Here is an 11,970-nt window from a genome sequence, read left to right as displayed (position 1 = left end):
GGTGTGTGTGTGGGTGGGTGTTGGTGTGGGTCTGTGTGTGGGTGTGAATGTGTGTGTCGGTATGTGTGGGTGTGGGTGTATGTGTCAGTATGTGTGTGTGTGTGTGGGTGCAGGTGTGTGTTTGTGCAGGTGTGGGTGTGTGTGGAAGTGGCTCAATGTTACTCATCAAGAGGAAATCTCTGTGCGATGAAAAAACCTGATGAAGATTCTGACATTTCCAATTTAATTTAGGCTTGTGTTAAATTATTCATAGCAGTATTTCTGCATTTTAGAGGATTGTGTTAGATAGCAGAAAATTGAATTGAATTGAATTTATTGTCACGTGTACCGAGGCACAGTGGAAAGCTTTGTCTTGCGAGCAATACAGGCAGATCACATAGTTAAATAGCATAGATAGTAAATAATAGGTTAACAGCGGCAAAAACAAAAACACAGGTATAGGCGAATGGTAAGAGTTTGTGAGTCCATTCAGTATTCTAACAACAGTTGGGTAGAAACAGTAACGAAACCGGCTGGTGCATGTGTTCAGGCTTCTGTACCTTCTCCCCGATGGTAGAGGTTGTAGAAAAGCATTGCCAGGGTGGGATGGATCTTTGAGAATGCTGGCGGCCTTTCCTTGACAGTGGGCCTGGTAGATGGATTCTGTAGATGGGAGGTTGGCCTTTGTGATTGTCTGGGCCGAGTTCACCCACTCTCTGTAACCGTCTCCGATCTTGAATGGTACAGTTGCCATAACAGATAGTGATACATCTAGACAGAATGCTCTCGATGGCGCACGTATAAAAATTGGCAAGGATATTCACCATCATGCCAAATTTCCTCAGCTGCCTGAAGAAAATGAGGAATACACTAATTTCTGCAACTATTGTCTTTTTCCCATTTCTTCTTCTGTCTAAATCAATTGCTTGCTTTGAGCACATTCTCCTCATTGATCCTCTGTATAAACCCCCATACGATTCATGTGCCAGTCATTATTGTACATTATCCCCCTGCCTATAAATTCACTGTGGCTTTTGAAATTCTCATCCTCGTTTTCAAATTAGCCAATGGCTGTCACCCCACATTGTCCTCACAAGTCTTCCCGCTCCAAGATATCTGTGCTCTGCCAATGCTGGCCCGATTTTTGTTTCTTCACCATCAGGGTTCCAGCCTCAGCCTACCAGGCCCCAAGCCTCTGGAGATTCCTCCCTACATCTTTCCATCCACCTGTCTCTCCTCCTCCGAGACACTCCTTAAAACCTACCTGTAAGTTGTTTGCCAGTTGAGAAATCTCCTTCGGGTTCTACATGATCCTTTCCAGCTGGCTATAAGACCATAAGGTAGAGGAGCAGCATTAGACCATTCAGCCCATCGAGTCTGCTCCGCCAATGGATCAGGGCTGATAGGTTTCTCAACCCTATTCTCCTGCCTTCTCCCCGTAACCCTTGATACCCTTTACCAATCAAGGACCTTCCTATCTCTGTGACTTGGCCTCTACAGCCTTTGGCCGCAATGAGGTCCATAGATTCACCAACATCCAGCTGAAAAAATTCCTCCTCATCTCAGTTCTAAGGTGTTTCCTTTCACTCTGAGACTGTGCCCTCAGGCCCTGGTCTCTTCTCCTAGTGGAGACATTTTCTCCACTCTATCCAAGCCTCTCACTATTCTGTAAGTTTCAAGAAGCATTGATCTACTGTGTTAAGTTCTGGTCTCCCCGCTGTAGGAAGGATATTGTGTAACTTGAAAGGGTTCAGAAAAGATTGACAAGGAAGGTTTGGAGGGTTTGAGCTACACGGAGAGGCTGCATAGGCTGGGGCTGTTTTCCCTGGAGCGTTGGAGGCTGAGGGGTGACCGTATGGAAGTTTATAAAATCATGAGGGACATTGATAGGGTGAATAGACAAGGTCTTTTCCCCAGGGTAGGGAAATCCAAAAGTAGAGGGCATAGGTTTAAGGTGAGAGAGGAAAGATTTAAATGGGACCTAAGGGGCAAGCTTTTGACAGAGGGTGGTATGTGTATGGAATGAGCTGCCAGAGGAAGTGGTGGAGGCTGGTACAATTATAACATTTAAAAGGGATCTGGATGGGTACATGAATAGGAAGAGTTTAGAAGGAAATAGGCCAAATGCTGGCAACAGGGACTGGATTAATTTATGATATCTGATCAGTATGGACAAGTTGGACCAAAGGTTGTGTTTCCGTGCTATACATCTCTATAACTCGACAATACTTCCAAAACAACAGATGTATACTTCAGAAAAATTTGGAAAAGTCCACTAACCATCTGTTTTGTCCTGCTGAGGCTCTTCTGGCTTCGTATTGTGACTCAACTATTCTTGAACTAATGCAACAAAAAGTAGTAGATGAGTCAACTGAAAAGCACTGTTATGAATGCAAGTAGTTTTTTTTAAAATTCATTTGCGGGAAGTGCGTATCACTTCCTTGGCCATTGTTTTACCCATCCCAGAGGGCAGTCAATTGCGGTGGGTCTGGAGTCACGTGCAGGTCAATCCAGGTAAAATGTCTTCCCTAAAGGACATTAGTGTCCCAGGTGGGATTTTCCTGACAGTCAATACTAAATTCTGTTGAAACTAAACAATTGATGACAGCTCATCATTAGATAGTTAATTCCAGATGTTTATTGAATTCGAATTTCACCATCTGCTGTGGATTAACAGTCCCATGAAAATGCCAGTAGACCATTACCTCCCATTTTGGCTGGGTTACCCAACTTGTGCTGCTGGAGAGAGGCATAGCTCAGTGATGTATGCACCTTTGACTGTTTTATCCATTTTGATTTTTTTTCCCCAAGTATTGTCCTTATACATTTGTGTGTCAACAAAATCTCAAGTTATTGGCCGGGGCAATTGATCTCGATGGATGATGTCAGTGAGCTGAATGACAACACTTGTTAGTCCTGGTCGTGATTAATTTTAATTGAATCTTTGGCATTTTCAAACTCAGCAGCATTGTGGAGCTTAACCCTCCCACTGTGCATCCTACTATTCACATTCATCCATTAAATAAAAAACAGACAGAAAATGACTTTAATTGAGAATAAATCTCATAATTCCCCATTTATACTTCTTTGTGACTATTACCACCTCTCTAATCTTAACCTCAATTCTTTATGACAAATCGGGTACATACTTTGAAATTAATTTAATCTTAGATAGGTTTAATCTAAGAAAAACTGAGGGACAAGGTGTAATGTGATAATTAAATATAATTTACCGCGAGATGGAGAAAAGAGCCTGTATTTATTTCTTTATACTTTTCAGGATATCCTTAAATCCTTTACAGTTGAAAACACTATTGAAGTGTAATTACATTGTATTGGCTCAACTGCTCTCCGCTGTAGGAAAGCTGTTGTGAAACTTGAAAGGATGCAGAAAAGATTTACAAGGATGTTGCCAGGGTTGGAGGGTTTGAGCTATAGGGAGAGGATGGGGCTGTTTTCCCTGGAGCATTGGAGGCTGAGGGGTGACCTTATAGAGGTTTATAAAATCATGGGGGGGCATGGATAGGGTGAATAGTCAAGGTCTTTTCCCTGGGGTGGGTGAGTCCAAAACTAGAGGGCATAGGTTTATGGTGAGAGAGGGCAGATTTAAAAGGGACCTAAGGGGCAACTTTTTCACGCAGAGGTTGGTGCATGTATGGAATGAGCTGCCAGAGGAAGTGGTGGAGGCTGGTACAATTACAACATTTAAAAGGTACCTGGATGGATATATGAATAGCAGGGGTTTAGAGGGATATGGGCCAAATGCTGGCAAATGGAACTAGATTAATTTAGGATATCTGGTTGTTAAGGATGAGTTGTACCAAAGGGTTTGTTTCCATACATGATTGTATGCTTTATGCTCTAGTTCAGATATGAAGTCTGACAAGGCGTTTATTAATCTGTGATCTCATAACATGTAAAGGCTATTCTGAAGGCATGGTATGAGAAATATCCTGAAATATCCTGAGGTGATAGAATTGGATAGCACCAAGATGGTGGTTTTACAGTCATAGAGATGTACAGCATGGAAACAGATCCTTCCGTCCCACTCATCCATGCCAATCAGATATCCTAAACCAATCTGGTTTCAATTGCCAGCATTTGGCCCACATTCATATACCCATCCAGATGCCCTTTAAACATTGTAATTGTACCAGCCTCCACCACTTCCTGTGGCAGCTCATTCAATACAGGCACCACTCTATGCGTGAAAACATTGTCGCTTAAGTCCCTTTGAAATCTTTCCCCTCTCATCCTAAACCTATGCCCTCTAGTTCCGGACTCCCCCACCCCAGGGAAAAGACAATGTCTATTTACCCTATCCATGCTCCTCATGGTATTATAAACCTCTATAACGGCACCCCTCAGCCTCCGAAGCTCCAGGGAAAACAGCCCCAGCCTGTTCAACTTCAGTTTGGAAAGTGCTCTCAAGGGAGCCTTGATGAGTTGTCGCCATGCATCTTGTAGATGGTGCACACTGCTGCTACTGTGCAGGAGGGAAAGATTAAGGTGGCTCATGGAGTGTCTAAGAGTAGGACTATTTTACCTGAAAAAGGTGTCAAGCTTCTTGAGAATTCCTGATGCTTTGCTCATCCAGGCAAGTGGAGTGCATTCCACACACTGCTGCATTGGGATTTGTAAATGGTGGACTGGCTTTGAAAGTCAGGAAGGAAGTTACTTGGGGCAGAATTCCTAACTCTGACTTGTCACCACAGTATTTATTTGGATGGTCCAGTACAATTTCTAGTCAATAGGACCTTAGATGCTGGAAGTGGAGGATTCAGCAATGGTAACATCATTGAATGTTAAGGACAAAAAGAATCGCAGGTGCTACAATGTGGAAGCAGGTTATTCAGCCCATTGAGTTCACATCAACACATGGTGGCTTAGTGGTAAGCACTGCTGCCTCACAGCACGGGGACCCAGTTTTGATTCCAGCCTTGGGCGACTGTCCGTGTGGAGTTTGTACAGTGTGTCTGTGTGGGTTTCCTCCCACAATTCAAAGATGTATAGGTTAGGTGAATTGGCTATGCTAAATTGCCAATAGTATTCAGGGATGTGTAGGTTAGGTGCATTAGTCAGTGGTAAATGTAGAGGTATGGGTTTGAGTGGGATACTCTGAGGGTTGGTGTGGACTTGTTGGGCTGAAGGGCCTGTTTCCACACTGTAGGAATTCTCAGAGCATCCCATCCAGTCCCACCCCCATTACCTTATCCCTATAACCCTGCATTTCTCATGGCTAACCCATCTTGCCTGCCAATTCCTGGAAACTATCGGCAATTTAACATGGTAATTTCACCTAACCTGTACATCTTCAGACTGTGGGAGGAAGCCAGATGAGTCCCACATGGTTGCAGAAAGAATGTGCAAACTCCACGCAATCACCTGAGGCTAGAATCAAACCCAGGTCCCTGGTGCTGGGAGGCAGCAGTGCTAACCATTAAGCCAATGAACCGTGCTACAATCTTTTTTTTTAAATGAGCACTCATATGGTGCAAATATTACTTTGGCAACGATCATTGTCACTATTTTTTCCAAATTAATGTAAAGGCAGTTCTCAGGTTGCCAATGGGTTCTGTTCTGGAACTACAGGAAACATTGGTGTGTTGGGTCTTTAAAATCCTGCATGGGATCACTTCTATAAATATGAATGTTCTTAAGTCAGACATCTATAAATCGGGGACCTATGTACAGGAGAGAAACCTACAGCAGCAGATTGATCCCAGTTCGATCTCACAGTACACAATGAGATATTCAATCATTGATTTTACAGCATAGAAAAAGATCAGGCAGGCCATTGTTTCTATTGCCAGCTCTTTGAAGGAGTTATCTGTTTTCAACCACTCTATGCTTTTCCCATATCTGTCACACCATCATTAAATCATGTGATGTGTTGTGAATAGTCATTATCTTTAACAACAGTTAAAAGGTACAGAATGTTATCTGATTCAATTTACTGCTTAGATTACACAGAACAAAGCAGTTATCGCATAGAGATACACAGTCAAGAAATTGTCAGGGCTGCAGAAAGGTTAAAATGATGATAGTTAAGGCTTAATACATTTCTGAAAGTGCTGTGTGCAATTAAACAAAGCATGGGTCCAATGGATAGCTAGGTGCTGGGGCAATGGCTGTGGGAGCATGATGAGGGAATTTTATGGACCCTGCAAGAGTAGGAAATTTGGCAGGGTGACTGATAGACACGGAGATTTAATTTCCCCAATTGGGGGTTAAGGTACAGAGATGCAGGCAGTGGCATGTCTTGGCTCAGGGAAACCTGCAGTCAGTTCCTACGGTGTAATACATATGCCTGATCCTTATTTTCAAAAGCTATTGGAATACCTGTCCTAGTTTCATGATCAAGTCATCAGTGCATGAAAACCTGATGGCATCTGGTTCTCATACATCTGAAGATGGCCTACACCAGTTGACTTTGTATGGTTTGGAGGTGGAGAAGGCTGGAGGGGCTGAATGGTCTACATCTGTTCCAGTATTCTACGTGGCAGTGTTCAGTGGTTTTCCTTTTTGGATTCTGCGGCAGAGCAGAAGAATGGCGACACGCAAGGAAGTCCATTGTCACTGAGAGTGACCTCAGGACTGAGACTGAGAATGATCAATGCCCTTTACAATGCATCACCGCGAACATAAGAAATGATAAGAACAGAATGAATAGGAGCAGGAGTAGGCCATTTGGCCCATCGACCCTGCTGCGCCATTCAATGAGATCATGGCTGACCTTTATGTGGACTCAGCTCCACCTACCCACCCGCTCACCCTTCATTCCTTTGCTGTTCAAACATCTATCTTTGCCTTAAAAGCGTTCAACGAGGTGCCTCAACTGCTTCCTTGCGTAGGGAATTCCATAGATTCACAACCCTTGGGTGAAGAAGTTCCTCCTCAACTTGGTCCTAAATCTGCTCCCCCTTAGTTTGAGCCTATGGCCCCTAGTTTTGGTTTCACCTGCCAGTGGGAACAACCTCCCTGTTTCAATTTTATCTATTCCCTTCCTAATTTTAGATGTTTCTATGAGAAACATTCTTCTAAACTGGGAATAAACTGGCAAAGAAGAAAGCGAGGGCTGCAGATGCTGGAGATCAGAGTCGAGAGTGTGGTGCTGGAAAAGCACAGTGGGTCAGGCAGCATCCGAGGAGCAGGAGAATCACCGCTTCAAACATAAGCCCTTCATCCGGAATGTGGGGTGGCCCCAAGGGGGCTGAGAGATAAATGGGAGGGAAGTGGGGCTGGGGGGAAGGTGTCCCACCCAGTTGGTGAGTACAAGACTGGACATTGACATGGTCATTCAACATAGAATGGACACAAAGACACAGCATTGTCTCTTCCAAATGATAGAATGTTCCGGACTCACCCAGAACCATCAATAAGCTGAGGTGTGCTGGTATGTGTAACTCTCTGACTGAGCTCACCACAACAAAAAAAATACTATGGTGCACACAGGAATCAAGTGAAGCCAAAGTAAGAGGAAATATTGATAAGTGAAATTTAAAATTTAAAAATACCCATTGTGTTGCCAATGAGTATTAGTCAATAGCAATGGCTGGCCATGATTAAGAGACTCTTTACTTGTTCAAGAGACCCTTTAATTGCCCCGCAACCTAGTACCTGTTGAATTGTCAGTTGAAGGTAAATTTCATCATTGAAAATCCTACCTCATCTCAAAATTGCATTTCAGCCAACATTTTAATTATAATCTCATGGGAATCACTATGAGAGTGAAAAAGGTTCGCACTCCTATTTCTACCAATAGGAATGGCACCCCATTGTTAAAATTCTGCCCAATATTTCTGCTTCAAAAGTAATGTCAATTCTTCACAAGGAAAATTGTTGAGAAAGGTTGAAAGGTGACCTTATAGAGGTTGATAAAATCATGGGGATACAGATAAGGTGAATGGCAGGTGTCTTTTCCCTAGAGTGGGGATTTTTAAGTTGAGAGGAAAAAGATTTTACAAAGTCACGAGGGGCAAATATTTTAGCCCAAAGACTGTTTCATTCATGGAGTGAATTTCCAGGGGAAGGGGTGGCTGCAGGTACAGATTAGATTCCCTACAGTGTGGAAACAGGCCCTTCAGCCCAGCCAGTCCACACTGACCCTCTGAAGAGTAACCCACCCAGACCTATTCCCTTCTTACTAATGCGCCTAACACTATGGGTAATTTCGCATGGCCAATTCACCTGACCTGCACATCTTTGGACTGTGGGAGGAAACCAGAGCACCCAGACACAGGGAGAATGTGCAAACTCCACAAAGACAGTCACCCAAGGCTGGAATCAAACCTGGGACCCTGGTGCTGTGAGGCAATAGTGCTAACCACTGATCCACCCTGCCGTCATTTACCAAGTTTAAAATACGTTTGGATAAGTAGATGAATAGGAAAGGTTTGGACAAATATGGGCCAAGCACAGGCAGATGGAACTAGATTAGTTTGGGATTATGGTCAGCCTGGACTGACTGGACCAAAGAGCCTGTTTCCTTGCTGTATGACTCTATGAGTTCAAAGATGTGCAGGTTAAGTGGGTTGGCCATGCTAAACTGCCCACAGTGGAGACAGTGAGGTCTGCAGATGCTGGAGATCAGAGCTGAGAGTGTGTTGCTGGAAAAGCACAGCAGGTCAGGCAGCATCGGAAGAGCAGGAGAGTCGACGTTTCGGGCCAGAGCCCTTCGTCAGGAAGGACTGAAGAACGGCTCCGGCCCAAAACGTCAACTTTCCTGCTCCTCAGATGCTGCCCAACCTGTTGTGCTTTTCCAGCAACACACTCTCTAAACTGCCTATGGTGCCTAGGGATGTGCAGGCTCGGCGGATTAGCCATGGGAAATGCAGGGTTACAGGGCTAGGATAGAGGAGTGGACTTGAGCTAAAAGGCCTGCTTCCAAACTGTAAGGATCCTATGATTCTATGAAGGCTTCATTTTATCCAGTTTTTGATTAACTGTGGACTTTTATAACTTCTTGTTGATGCAGTCACTGACGTGTAGCAACACTTACAATAGAACAACGTCTGCACTGCACAATTCTGATGAGGGATTATACTAGATTTGAAACATTACCTCTGTTTCGCTCTGCACGAATGCTGCTAGACCTGCTGAGTTTCTCAAGTGTTCTCTGTGTTTGCTGCAGTGGACCTAATCTTTTCATATCAGCTCAAAATCCTGAAATCCGCACAAAGTAACTGACTTTTGACCTTACTGTTCGAAAGTAATAAAATATTCTCACTCTCAAGTCGGGAGCTACCTCTTGATCTCGATTTTCATTAAAGGCAAGAATTATTGAAACTTTATTAAGTTAAGGAACAGCTGGCCCAGGAACAACGTGTTGAAGGACGGATTTCTGAGAAAACCTTTATCTGTGGCAGAACCTAAACAAAAAAAATCAGAATCCATTTAGAATTAGAATTAATCTTTACTGTCACATATACTCAATGAGTACATTGAAAAGTTTATATGTCGCCACTCATAGTACCATCTTTGGTACAAAGGTACCTAGATGCACTCTTTAGTTACAAGATCTTAGACAATAGAGAAATAAATTGAGATTACTTAGATTACATTAGATTACAGTGTGGAAACAGGCCCTTTGGCCCGACAAGTCCACACCGACCCGCCGAAGCGCAACCCATCCATACCCCTACATTTACCCCTTTACCTAACACTGGTCAATTCACCTGACCCTGCACATCTTTGGACTGTGGGAGGAAACCGGAGCACCCGGAGGAAACCCACGCAGACACGGGGAGAACGTGCAAACTCCACGCAGTCAGTCGCCTGAGGCGGGAATTGAACCCAGGTCTCTGGCGCTGTGAGGCAGCAGTACTAACCACCTTAGGTTGGCATAAAACAATTGTTTCATATAATCAGTAAGGTGGGAACCTGTGATTATACTGAATTGGCAAGAAAATGCAACCGTATACAAACATGAATGCTTCAAGGGAACAGCTTCTGTCTTTTTGTTCAGTTTTCCTCCCTATCCTAGTGGATTCCACTCACCAATCAGCAGGATTTCCTCTGTCAGTGTCTCTGATCATAGCGAAAGTGCTCAGTGATCAGTTGTGAGAAGTCATAGATGAATCGAGTGGTCACCTACTTTACCATCGAGAGTGTGCTGCTGGAAAAGCACAGCAGATCAGGCAGCATCCCAGGTGCAGGAAAATCGACGTTTCGGGCAAAAGCCCTTCATCGAGAATGAGACCTCTATTCCTGATGAAAGGCTTTTGCCCGAAACGCCGATTTTCCTGCTCCTCGGATGCTGCCTGACCTGCTGTGCTTTTCCAGCACCACATTCTCAACGCTAATCTCCAGCATGTGCAGCCCTCACTTTCACCTACTTTACCATGGCTGGTGCAGTGTTCTGTGTGAGATCAGCGAACCCCATTCTCCACAGTCAGCCCAAAAATCCAACTCTCATCGTTGATGCGTAAACCGTTTCCCAGGATGGGAAACTGGAAAAAGGAAAAAATGTTGAGTTACTTATCGAATCCTGTCACGGGCTATCGTAACCATTAATCAAGCCTTTGCAGAAGTATTCCCCTGGACAAATATGGAAAACTGGAATATTTGATTTGATAAATTAAAGGGTATTGTGGCTTTAAAAATGTTACGTTGCTGTCATTTTTCACGGTTCCTGTGAGAACATCTGACAGACTCTGCAGTGAATATAACCTAGAAATGGATTAGACTCTGAAAAATGACACAAAGTCAACCAATCCACCCACTGCCTCCTATTGCATGGGAATTAACATGTGGTTGACCTGGGGTCACAATCCACTAATGGACCATTTAGATAGGTGCAGATTTAAATATTTTACATGCATTTTTTCAGCCTTGACATCGTTGTTGGTACTCTAACCTCTCTGTCAAAAGGAACAAAACTGTACTGTAGTACAGTATCGAGGGCACTGGCTTAGGGACAGACTTTGTGATGAGATGCTAACTCAAGGACCAAAATAAGTTTAAACGAAGCAGATTATCTGGCCATTATTATATTGCTATTACTGGGAGCTTACTAATTTCAAATTGTCAACTGCACTTCCTATGTTACAAGAATGACAATATTTCCATTTTATTTTGTGGGATGTGAAGTACTCTGGGATTCCCTGAGATTGTGGACAGTATTATATGAGTCTTTTTTTTAAGAGATAGATTGGATTCGGTTGGATCAAAGTGTCCAATGCTGCTTGGGGATATTCAGTCTGTGTACATGGATAGCTGTCTTGTTGGTCTGCAAATGATAGCCATTCATTTTGATTGTCACATTGTATCTGCTGAGCCTATCCATGGTCAGTAGGTGGAATGCAATTGTAAAAACATATTGTTTATTTTCTCTTGATTTCCACTGAAAGAACAGTGTTACATTTGCAAGTGGTCAGTGGCTTGGAGGGTACCCTGCAGGGGGTGGGGTTACCATATATCTGCTGCCCTCATCCTTCCGGATGGTAGAAGTTGTGGGTTTGGAAAATGCTGAGTTACTACAGTGCATCTTGCTGACAATTAATTGGTGATAAAGAGAATGAATGTTGAAGGTGGTGGATAGTTGCACCAATCAAACAGCTGTTTTGTTCTGGATTGATGTCAAGCTTCTTGAATATTGTTGGAGTTCCGATGAGCCAGGCTATTGGAGAATATTCCACCACACCCATGACTTGTACCTTATAGGTGGTGGACAAATACTGGATAGACAGGAGATAGAACAAAGAACAAAGAAAATTTACACCCCAGGAACAGGCCCTTCAGCCCTCTAAGCATGAGCCGATCTAACTGTACTGTCTAAACCTGTCGGTCAATTCCGAAGCATCTGTTTCCTCTGCTCCCCACCTACTCATGCATCTGTCCAGAAGCATCTTAAATGAATCTACCGTGCCTGTCTCTACCACCTCTGCAGAATTCCTGGCTTCTGACTTCCTTTTGTAGCCAATGTTGGTTCATATCAGTTTCCAGTCACTATTAATGTCAGGATGTTGGTAGTGAGTGATTAGGTAATAG

The 11,970-nt window shown here is 43.6% G+C and overlaps 1 protein-coding gene across 2 annotated transcripts in view; it reads left to right on the top strand.

The window, feature by feature from the left end:
* roraa (RAR-related orphan receptor A, paralog a) overlaps positions 1–11,970 on the top strand; it is a 685,365-nt gene that overhangs the window by 298,964 nt on the left and 374,431 nt on the right. The gene's annotated exons all lie outside the window — the stretch shown is intronic.

This window comes from Chiloscyllium plagiosum, chromosome 40 (assembly GCF_004010195.1).
Source record: "Chiloscyllium plagiosum isolate BGI_BamShark_2017 chromosome 40, ASM401019v2, whole genome shotgun sequence".
In the NCBI taxonomy this organism is placed as follows: Eukaryota; Metazoa; Chordata; class Chondrichthyes; order Orectolobiformes; family Hemiscylliidae; genus Chiloscyllium; species Chiloscyllium plagiosum.
The sequence above is the reverse complement of the archived record's forward strand: the minus strand, read 5'-3'. Positions and strand labels throughout refer to the sequence as shown.